A 12,451-nucleotide genomic window follows, 5' to 3' on the forward strand; every position below is an offset into this window, starting at 1 on the left:
CTCGATGTTTTCTCTCCAAAGCTCAAATACCGTGATCACGTGCTCACGTCGCTTAATTGTTCGTAAAGACCCTTGTGTTGGGGCTTGCCTGCAGTGAAAGTTAAACCATACAACACATTCGTAAATTCGTAGTAATCACGTATTTCACACTCCTTTCAACTGGCTTGTATAAAATTTCTGGTAAAATACTTAAACTGTCAGCGAATATAATTGCACTGTCGTTAACTGCCGTGAAAATATGGACAATGGGGTAATTGAACGGTGTTATTGACTAATCCCGCGACTTATGCAGCATGTCTAAAATTTCCAATATACACTCACGGATGAGCAGTTTTATAATACAGTCTACCCACGCAGGAAGTCACTTCAAGACAATAAATTGGACATCAAATTTTTATCCGCCTTTCACTGTGACAATGTGTCAAGCTAATTATCTCGTGAGGTCTGACAGCCGATCAGCGTTCAACGGGGACACAAGGGAGAATAGATGCAACAAAGCAGGCATAATCGTCTTCGCCAAAATACCACCGCCTCGCAACTAAACACTTTTTGCAGTCAAGAGGGGTGTGAATCAGCAAGCACACATTGTCGACGAACTAGTATCCGTCAGAGGAAAATAGTAGCCCTGCTAGTACAAGACCTTCGTATTGGTGTGTCGCAGCCTGATAAAATGGTTTAGTCTTTGAGCAAACATGTTGATTATGTATTCCACGAGTGCAGCCGGCACTGAGATCTTAGACGACTGAATGTATTCAGATTTTTTGTGTCAATGATTTTTGCGATTTGGATGTCCTTTTGGTAGTTCAGTTTATGGAAACCGATATTTTCGTCGTTATGTCTGGGTCATTGTGTGTGCTATCGAATCGGGCGATTCACAATCCTTGTTAAATATCGCTTTGTACACACATAAGATGAGTAAAACTAACGTAAAGTATTCGAAAAATACATTCCTGCTGTTGTTAATAACTATTTATAACATTAAAGATTATGATGAAAACAGTTTTGGCACTCATTCCTTAAAATATATTTTTTTTCTCGGTTCTGAATGCCACTAATGACGTTGAATTCTGCCGGTTTTTAGAAACCTCTCGACATTCGATTTTTCGAAAGTCCGAAGTAACGAGTAATTAATTGCTTTAGTTGCATCCAGCTAATGATTCTATTATGTACGGAACGAGAGAGTTTCGGGTTCCGTTTCCAGGCCCTTTCTCACAAGATCGAGTGGCAATATCATCTGGTTGGTCAATAAATTCGGAAAGCAGCTTAACTTTATGCAACGATCAGTCTGTCCCGATTATTTGGCTAAATGGTTTTAATATAGCCTGCAGGCTATTCCTAATAGGTAAACAATCTTCATTCGCATTAAATGGAGCGACAAACGATGTGGTAAATTGCAGTAATCGTATAACTGAGTCGCATTAATACTTTTCCTATAAATAACTTTCAAAGTATTCTGCCAAGTGGAAAACACAAGAATTACAAGAAACTCGTGATATAAGGATGCCTTAATTCAAATCAAAGCAAATGCCGCCCTAGCCAACCGGAAAAAGCGACACTGAGACACTCACCGCTTGAGTGAAGTCTTTCTCCGCTTAACTGAATTTGGAGAGGGAATTCGAAGTATGTGACGGCAGTCTTGTCAGTTTACATATTAGGCAGTAGCACACACACCCATATACATAAGACACAGGATCTAGGGCAGTAGAGCATCAAACCTCGCAACTAAACATTTCTCCAGTCAGGAACGACGCACGGTGAATGAACAAGCACATACTCACGAAATATCCGCCAGAGAAAAATAGTGGCCGTGATTTCAGTGAAAGATCCTTGTATTGGTGAGTAATTTTTGTCAAATCACAGTGGCAAATGGTCTTCCCGAAAGTGAATTTGTGCAAATTGAAATTTTATAGTGACAAATATTAAAGTTAGTTAATCAGAGCTGCCAGTAAAATCGGATCGAGAATTTTGTTGAAATGAAAAGGAAAACTTGGCGCCAAGATGACGAAGAATTTAATAAAGGGATAATTTGTTATTTTTGCGTAGTGCAAATGCATTCCCATGCGCTCTTCCTCTTGATGTTAACTTAATCGAAAAAAGGTTCGTGGTTTTTGTACAAACCAATTAATGCTCACCTCATTTCTTTTGACCAGGCAAGGGCACTTTCTTTAACTAACACAAACTGGCAGCTCTTTTTTGTTCTAGCACCTGGAAAGAAACGGAACAGCGGCCAGCACATCCGCATCTACGATAGAAACTTTGAATCGCTATTCCATTCAATTTTTAATTTTCAAGCCGCTGGCAGGCGACCGGCCGACCGCGTATCATTTTCCGCCAAAACTTTCTCAAAAGAACGCTGATTCTGCCTATTCCGAGTGAACCGTGTTCCGGTCATTCCGTTCATTCTGCTCCAGATAGCAGAATGAACGGAATAGTGCTTCCGTTCATTCCGAAAACGGAATAGGTCCCAAAAGAACACGAATACCGTCTATTCTGTCTATTCCTATTCCGGAATCATACCAAAAGAACGCACCCTTAGAGTCCTAGGAAAACCGACGGCAAAGTTTTATCACAAGTTGATAAGAAACCATATTTTTTCCTTCCAGCCTGAAACGCATAGTCCTTCAATTTGTTTAACCCCAGGGCAACTTTTTAGCAAAAATATAGCTTATTTATGGATACATTTTACACTCATGGTCGATCGTGAGTTTGCTTTCTGAGCCAATCAAGTGGGACGAGACAAAACCGTGGGTCGCACCATTATTACTAATCACTCACACGGAAATGAAACGGGAAAAAAGTATAGGTTTTCCACACGAAAACATGACAATCAAGCGGGATGAAACAAAACAATGAGTCGCCGCATTATCACTAATCACTCACGCGGAAATGAAAGGGAAAAAAGTATAGGTTTTCCACAAGAAAACATGACAGAGTGGAGTAAAGTGCGAATTGAAACGAAACAGTTCAAGGCAACGGAAACCAGACCACGTACAAGGGAGTCCACGACGAGTCTGCCTTTTGATATTCTGCCAAATGGAAAACACAAGAATTACAAGAAACACGTAATAAGAGGATATGGAATGCCGTTTGTATCAAAAAGACTTCTTGTCATATATAAAACTTACCATTAAATATTTGTATAAAAACCAAATCAATGCGCGCGCTCTGATTGGTCGATCAGCTATGTCTTATTGTGCCAGGAAACTCATGGAAAAATCGCGCGTCTTCTGAATTATTATATAAAAGCAATAGACCACAGGTGTCTATGGTTTATAGGCATGATAAACCACTTGGGATGTTGGAAGAACACTGGAAGAATTCGTAAATCACACGGCTGCGGCTCTTGATTTACAAATTCCTTCTCGTGTTCTACCAACATCCCTCATGGTTTATCAGCCTATAAACCATAGAAACTTGTGGTCTATTGCTTAAATAAAACATCATAACTTACACAGAAAACTTACTACCAAATATAAAACTTATCACGCCGTATATAAAACATGTTTCAAAATATAAAACTTGTCACGCCATATATATTTAAGCTTGTTTGAAAATATAAATCTTGTCACGCCATATATAAAACTTATTGCAATAAAGCTTGTCATGCCATCTATAAAATATGACTTGTCACGCAATACGCCTATTGGAACCCAGTACCGCGCCAAAGGGCGAGAACGAGGCGATGAATTTGAGTTTCCAGGATTATAAACTCTATAAAGTTGCGTGAAACGCTCTGACAAATAACTCAGAAACGCTGCAGCGCGCAAACCTGAGAATTGGTGAGGTGATTTATGAATTTGTGTCCTACAACATTCCAAGTTTTGGGCTTATTTAATTGAACGGTTTCGATTTTATTATTACTTTTTTTTTTTGGTTCCAGGACAGTGAAAACGAGCTATAGTTAAACCTGACAACTTCATCTCTCTTATAATTAATATTACACAGATGGGTTGAAGCGGTCTGAAAAGAGCTTAAAGTGTGATGGACTGCAGAGGAGATCTCAGGGGTTATTCAGGGCAGCTGGTCTCCCTGGATATACTTCTTTTTCTATGTCATCTGCTGGTCCACTACATCGATGAACAGCTGGTACCAGTGTTCACAAATATCATCAATGTCATCGACGATATATGCAGTATGCTAGGGGATTTTACAAAGATCAGCTAGGAAACGATCATTGTCGAAGCCCTTCATTCTACGATATTCAATAAGCTTAGGTTAAGGTCTTGTGGTCTTCTGCTTCCCTATAGTAGAGATCAGATCATGATCACTGAGGCCCAGCTTCATTGTCCCACTTGTAGCAAATCGTTCCGGGTTGCTGACAGTAAGGGCATCAGTGACACAGAGCTGTCGAAATGACGACTTCGCGTAAGGCTGCCGACCGTGATTCCCTCACTTTGCTCCAATAATCGAGAAGGTGACTCATCTATGTCCTTTTGATTCTCCAACCTCGTTCCCAGGACCTTTTCCCTGGCTTGCGGGGTGGGGCGGGAAAAGGCCCTGGGATCGGCTGGTCACGTGATCTCAGAACACCCAAATTTCTTGGGTGTACTAAATTATCATACCTTAAACGGAACTTTCAAGATGGCGGCCTCTTCGAGTAAACCAAACTTTTTGTCAGTGCTTCGTCGAATCGAATTTTCTTTAAATAACGGTAATTTTCCTTCTTTAATTTAAAACCTCTTCAAATGAAGTGTTTCGAATATATGCTGGAAGGTCAGGATGTCATTGGAGTCCTACCTACTGGATTTGGCAAGTCAATGCTCTTTCACCTTCTACCTCATTTCATTCCTGTGAAGATTACCAAGAACATAGTTATTGTGGTATGTCCATTAAATTCCATCATTGAAAATCAGCTGAAAGTCTTAAAAGCTCGAAGGATAACCGCTGATGTCTTACAGGTTGCTGTATACGAGAAGGAGCCCGCCGAGAACTTGTTCGGAAATCAACAAGAACCAAGCGAGCACGTGGTCCCGGATTCAACGAAGTTTCCTCAAGATGTGGTTAATGGTAACACTTCAATTGTATTCGCCCATCCAGAGGCTCTTTTAAGTAAGGAAGGTCGAAAGCTAATGGCAAGCAAAGTCTTCCAGGACAATGCTGTTGCCAGCATTGTTGATGAAGCTCACTGTGTTGAATTATGGTAAGTGCGTAAAATATTCATTCCTTGTTTATTCATGTCATGTTTGTTACAGACTTAGCTTGTACCGGTATCTGAGAAATCTAGATCACAGTTACGGCAAGGACATATATTTACACTGCGACTACAATTTCGGCAGAAAATTTGCTCTATTCTCTATGTGTTTGAAAACCATGACAGATTTTTCTCTATGAACTATATAGTTGACTTCTTCATGTATATTTACTCTGCTTATTGGAACATCATAAATATTCTCCATGCCATGCTCTTACAACTGAACCACAACTGAACCTGTCAACCATAATAGCAAGATACTACTACATAAGCATGCTTAAACAAAAATGTTTTGAAAACGTATCATTGCACTTGTGTTTGAACTTTAAGATCTGCAGCTCAGGGTTTCCTTTTCCTTTTCAGGGGTGAAGATTTTAGAAAAGACTTCGAAGACCTGTCAGTGTTGAAGGCATTCTTTCCCAGTGTGCCTACCATGGCTCTGACAGCAACAGCACTGCCTCATTTATTGAGAGACTTAAAACAAAGTCTGCGATTGAAAAATGACTGCAAAATTGTAGCACGAAACCCTAACTGAGTGAACATATACCTGGACAAGAAACTGCGTCTGAGTAATCACCATGGGAATGAGAGCTACGACAAAATCCTTGTACCCATTGCCAATGAACTGGCAATTCAAAGAGAAAACTACCCAATGACAATCATTTATTTAAAACTGAAATACTGCGGATATGCTTATGGCTTATTTCAAAGAGTATTGAAAGACAAACAGTGCATTGGAGAAACATCAGAACCCAGTGCAAGACTGTTTGCACAGTTTCATGCGTTCCAGACGAGTCGCATGAAGAAAGACATAATATCAGAAATAAAGAAAGAACAATCGAGGGTGAGGGTGCTATTTGCAACATCAGCTCTTGGCATGGGGGTTGATGCTCCTTATGTAACCAACATCATTCATATAACTCCACCAAGTAGCCTTGAAGCTTACATGCAAGAAATTGGTCGTGCTGGCCGTACAGGACTTTCATCATGTGCTACCCTTTATTACAATAACTCTGACATTGGAAATAATAAAAAACATCTAGGAGAATCAATGAAATCATATTGCAGATCAGAAGACACTTGTCAAAGGAAACTTCTCCTTGATTACTTTGGATTCTCCAGTGTTCAACAAAAGAACTGTTGCTGCATATGCGATGGGAAATTCAAAAGAACTGAAGAGGATCTCCCCCAAGCTATTAGAAACAAGGTCAGATTTCTACCTAACAGTAACCGTGCTATCCTTGAAAGGTTAATCAAGAGTGCAATTTCTGACCATGAGTCCCAAGCGACATCAGAGGGTTCAATGCTATTTGACATTTCTGTAGATAAGGATCTGGCTGCAAAGGTTATGGAGGGAGTGGAATTTGTTGCATCAGAAGCAGACTTGTTGAAATCATTCGGCATATGGGATGAAACCTGTTCTTCTCAAATCTTTTCGCTTATATCTGAACACACTGCTACATGTACAACTGAAACGGACTCCGACAATGATTAGAACATCAACATAATGTGTTCTGTTCACTTATATCTGAGCACACTCCTCACGACATGTTGAACTGAAATGAACTCTGAAGATTAGAACATCAACATAAATTGTAGATACTGTAAACTACTGATTGTGATTTATTCTCTTAAACACAAGACTGATTCAATGATATTTAATTATTTCTGTTGTTAAAATAACACTGATCAGTTTGTCTTTGCTTATATCTGAGCACAATAATATGTGTAGAACTGAAATGAGTGCCTCTAATGATCAGAATCTCATCATAAAATATAAATACTGTGAACTACTGTAGAAATTTCCTGATTTACTCTCTTAAGGACGTTCGCGCTAATTGTTTGTGCGCAACGTTACTGTGCAGGTAACGCGACTGTAATATGTCACGCATTACTTCGAGCATTAGTGAAGTTGAGGTTTTAAAACCTTTGCAAAAACCGTGGACGATAAGTCTTGCACAGCGTTGGATCAGAGAAGATCGTGATCAGTCAAAATTGATTTAAAATATTTATGAAAGTCAAGTAGACTACTGCACGACTGATATTCGCGAGGTTTTATCAGTCGTGCACTAGTCTACTTGACTTTCATACAAATTTTTCAAGCATCAGTTAAAATAACATGGCGACAAAAACGCCGAGGAAAAAATTCCAGGCCGGCAAAAAAATGGCACATTTATTTCCGAATCATCATGAAACTTCAAAGAGAAGTGAGCGGGAGGATGGAAAAGCTCTGGAAAAGGTAGCTGATCGAGTAGACTAGTGGCTGAAAGTTTGGAAAACTCGAGGACGAAACGTTGCGTAAATTTAATGGGGCTGTTTCTTTTTAATGTTTTTATTACCCTACGAACTTAAGTTCAAAGTGAATGCATGTTTTTAAAGTTCTTTTCCTTTACTTTCGTGAAAATTGAGCAGTACTTTCGTCCTCATCCGCTTGAATAGTGCGGACCTTCGTGGAAACAATCAGCGATTGAATTTCACAAAAAAACACACTCCAGAGGATGAGCATGATGGCAATGGAGAGATATTATACAAAACACCAACCAAATGAAGATGACCCCTGCTTAAAACTTCGTTGCTATGCTCGAGAAAGGTTTTTTTTCCGGTAAAAACCTTTCATCTCTTCAACCATCGATCCTCTCTTGGGTTCCAGTCCTTGCCCGACAGGTCACGCAAAAGCGTGACAAGCGAACTTTTCCAAGAGCTTTGCAAAATCACATCGATTTTACTCATTCAGATCGTCGGTGAGCCCTATTTTTTTAATCATGAATCACTTACTTTACTTACTATCTACAAAATATGATGAAATGAAAAAATTCTCACCGTAAGAAGTTATCTTTTTTTAACATTTTCGTTCCTCGTGCCATCGAATTCTGGTAGTGGTTGCAACAGATAGAGCTTACGAAAACGCTCGTCGAGGATGAACTCTACTGTTTACCACATCCCTAGCGGTATACAATTATCTAAAAATCTCACTCTTAAAAACCTATGCACGGAAACTTTCACTCCAACAGTTTATTTTTATGATTTTCGATGGATGAGCAGATGAGCCTACATCTCGCTATTATGACCGATTTCTCGAAATTAAGGCATTTTTCCACTGCCATTTTCTCCGAAACAAAGTCGGTGACCCCCACTTTTTTTTTCATTTTTGGAGTAAGTACTTTATGACCTAACTCTAGGCGAGAAATGAAGAAAATCTCACCGTAGGAAGATTTTGGCGCGAACGTCCTTAAAACACACCAGTGGTATTTAATTATTTCCATGTTGTTGCCATGGCAGGGCTCCAAATTAATGCTCGCAAACTCACAAAATGCGAGTGATTTTGATAATCTGCAAGTGAGAAAAATATCCACTAGTAAACGTTTGCAAGTTAGAATCATCCATGTCTTGCAAACATTTGGAAATAATTGGCTAGTGGTCTCACCGGTTTTCTAGAGGAAAACTTCTTACCACTTTGCAAGTAGACTAAAAAGTCAAGTTTGAGCCCTGGTTTCCATGACACTGATTAGTTTGTCTTCATCTTTTCACACATATATCTGAGCACAATAATATAAGTAGGACTAAAATGAACTCTGATGATGATCAGAACATCATTATAACTTGAAAATACTGTGAACTGCTGTTGATACATCTGGATTTACTCTCTAAATACACTCTATTGATATTTAATTATTTCTGCTGTTACCATGACACTGATCAGTATCTGAGCACAATAATATGTGTAGAACTGAAATGAACTCTGGAGATGATCAGAACATCATCATAATAATTGTAAATACTGTGAGCAGCTGTAGATATATCTGGATTTACTCTCTTCATACACACCATTGTTATTTAATTTTTTCTGTTGTTACCATGACACTTATCAGTATCTGGGCACAATAATATGTATAGAACTGAAATGAACTCTGGAGATGATCAGAACATCATCATAACAATTGTAAATACCGTGAGCTGCTGTAGATATATCTGGATTTACCCTTTGAAAACACACTATTGATATTTAATTATTTCTGTTGTTACCATGACACTGATCAGTATCTGAGCTTAGTACTGTACAACTGTATGTAGCACTGAAATGAACTCTGATGACGATCAGAACATCATCACAAATTGTAAATACTCTGAACTGCTGTATATATATCTGGATTTACTCTCTGAAAACACACTATTAATATTTCATTTTTTCTGTTGTTACCATGACACTGAACAGTATCTGAGCACAATACTATAATTATGTAGCACTGAAATGAACCCTGGTCATGATCAGAACATCATCATCAAAATTATTGTAAACACTGCAAACTTTGAATTACTCTCTTAAAATACACTATTGTTATTTCATCAAATTCTGTTGCTACCATGACATTGATCAGTTTCTTTAAACATTTTGTTCTTTTTCGTTTATATCGGTGCTGAATTAACTGAATTGAACTTCGCTGATGATTACAACATCAAAATATCTTAAATTATAAACACTGAACATTTATTTACTCTCCTAAAACACATTGATTAACAAGGCCTCAGTGATCTTCATTGAAGTGTACGTCTAAGTTGATAATTCTTCCAAGTGTTTGGCTAGCCACTGATGAAAGTCAACAATGTTTAAATACCTTAGAGGAGACCTTTTAATGTCAGGGAAGCTGTCGTGAAATCTTGCTGGCATATGATTGAAAGGATTCAATCGCAATAATGGCATATTCGTTGATAAACGCTTCGACGGCTGAAGCGAAGAAGGTGAAAGCTGTACGCATCGCTTGACAGCATATTCTGCGCTTTGATCCGGCAGCGTATTCTCTATGGATTGAGCTCTCTGAATAAACTGTTCCATCTTGTTTACGAATGAAACACAACTCCTACACAAGACCTTTGATATCGTATCGTCCTCCGAAATTTTTATGCCACAGGTTTTATGGACTTTGGCACACAGATCTTTTCCTGAACCAAAATTTGGTTTATCAACGGAGTTGATAATGTAAATTGACCACCGTACAGAGATTCTAAAAGCTGACGTTTCGAGCGTTAGCCCTTCGTCCTTCGCTCTGACGAAGGGCTAACGCTCGAAACGTCAGCTTTTAGAATCTCTGTACGGTGCTCAATTTACATTATCAACTCCGTTGATAAACCAAATTTTTGTATACTACTTCCCCACCGACGCAGCACCACAGTTTCTTTAGAAACTACCCCTTCATTCTTTTCCTGAACCAGCTTTGCTGAATATTCGTAGCATATAGCGACTCTCATGAGAATCACCACAGAGTCGGCAAGCTGCATTTCGAGGAGAAACCTTCGTCGGCGTGGACATACTTTCCGCCATTTTGATCTCGGCATAATGCATAAATTAGCTTTATTTCGCCAAGTTTCGCATGAATTATTTAAAAACGATCAACCAATCAATATAAAGGATTCACTGGCCGATCCCAGGGCCTTTCCCGCCCCACCCCCCAAGCCAGGGAAAAGGTCCTGGGAACGAGGTTGTTGATTCTCTCTTTGCCTTTCCACTCTGTTTTGGTCTCTAAGATCGTCAGCAAGACTTGACAGTCTCTCAACGAGGTCTCTGTGAGAGGCCATCTTGCTAATACTGGAAACTCATGTTCATCGCCTCGTTCTCGCCCTTTGGCGCCGTACCGGGTTACAATGGGCGTATTGCGTGACAAGTTATATTTTGTATATGGCGTGACAAGTTTTATTAGAACAAGTTTTATATATGGCTTGACAGGTTTTTATGTTTTCAAACGTGATAAGTTTTATATCTTCAAACAAGTGTTATATATGGCGTGACAAGTTTTATATTTTGAAACAAGTTTTATATATGGCGTGACAAGTTGTATTTTTTCAAACACGTTTTATGTTTGGTAGCAAGTTTTATGTATAAGTTAAGATGTTTTATTTAAAGAGCAATAAGTTTTATATATTGAATGATAATACAAACGGGACGCCTTAATTCAAATCAAAGCAAGTGTGACAAACCATCTGGAAAATATTCGGAAGAAAAAGCGACAAGTGGCCAATCACGTCCTCAATGAAATGTCACAAATAAACTGATATTGGAAGGGGAAGCATGTGACGGCGGCCACTTGGCATAACACGGAATAACACATATACACCTGTATCCACATACATAAGACACTATACCTTGCATAACACACAGGATCTATGCCAGTAGAGCATCAATACTCGCAAGTAAACATTTTTCCAGTCAAAAACGACTGCGAATGAGCACTTTACACACTCACGAAATATCCGCCAGAGAAAAATAGTGCACGTGACCTCAATGCAAGATCCACGTATTGGTAAGTAAATACTTACGTTTGTGCGCAATTTTTATCGGATCACAGTGGCAACTGATCTTCCCGAAAGTGAATTTTTGCAAATTGAAAAATCATAGTTATAAAACTTAAAGAAATTTAAATCAAAGTTGTTAGTAAAGTCGGATCGAGAATTTTGTTGAAATAAAAAAGAAAACTTGTCGTCAAAAAAGAACTTAATCACGTTGATTTCCGATCATTTAGTTCAGCTTCTCTGGAGACGAAGGAAAGCAGGAAAACAAAACAAAAAAACAAAACAAAACAAAAAAACAAGAAAGAAAAATCGCAGTTCAACGAGAGCAGGGCGAGAGGACAGCAAGCCATTCGCCTTGATGATTTCGTCCAAAAGTCATTCAACTGTAATGTTGGAAACGCGTGGAGACTTCATTTGTAATTTGCATTGGCATTTGTATGGGTTATCAAATGGTATGCTCGTAAAATTACTTGTGTTTTATCAAATAATTTCCCTCGCCTTATAGAGGCTCGGAAAATTATGTGGTCTCGAATGAATTTTAGTTATATTTAATTATAAGCTTAAGACTTTAATAAAGTGATGATTTGTTATTGTTAGTGTTAATATGAAAAAACAGCTTCTAATAATTGATTAATTCGACTTGAAAACGATTTAACTTTAACATAGGTTTTGGTTGACTTGCATGTGATGTGTGGTACGGAACGATTCTCTTATATTGGACTCGAACTGTATGAAACAAGTGAAATTAAATTTGTTAAATCCATCTGTTTATTGCCCCGGTCATGACATGCCTTGTTGACTCTTCCCTGCTTAATGAGCTCCCCATTGTCTATCTTTGTTGCTTCCATTTGCAAATATGTTTCCTTTGTGTCTTTGCCGGTAAGTGCTTTTTCTCTGTTCGTGTCACGATTATTTTCGGTTAGTTTTCTGCATAGTTTCGCGCATTGTTTATATCGAAAGTTAAGCAACAGCTCTGTT

General features: G+C 38.6%; 1 pseudogene; it reads left to right on the forward strand.

Moving 5' to 3' along the window:
• The first annotated feature begins 4,581 nt into the window (after nt 1–4,581).
• On the forward strand, nt 4,582–6,686 carry LOC137974189 (uncharacterized; annotated as a pseudogene).
• The last annotated feature ends 5,765 nt before the right edge of the window (nt 6,687–12,451 follow it).

The sequence above is a fragment of the Montipora foliosa genome, chromosome 10 (assembly GCF_036669935.1).
Source record: "Montipora foliosa isolate CH-2021 chromosome 10, ASM3666993v2, whole genome shotgun sequence".
In the NCBI taxonomy this organism is placed as follows: Eukaryota; Metazoa; Cnidaria; class Anthozoa; order Scleractinia; family Acroporidae; genus Montipora; species Montipora foliosa.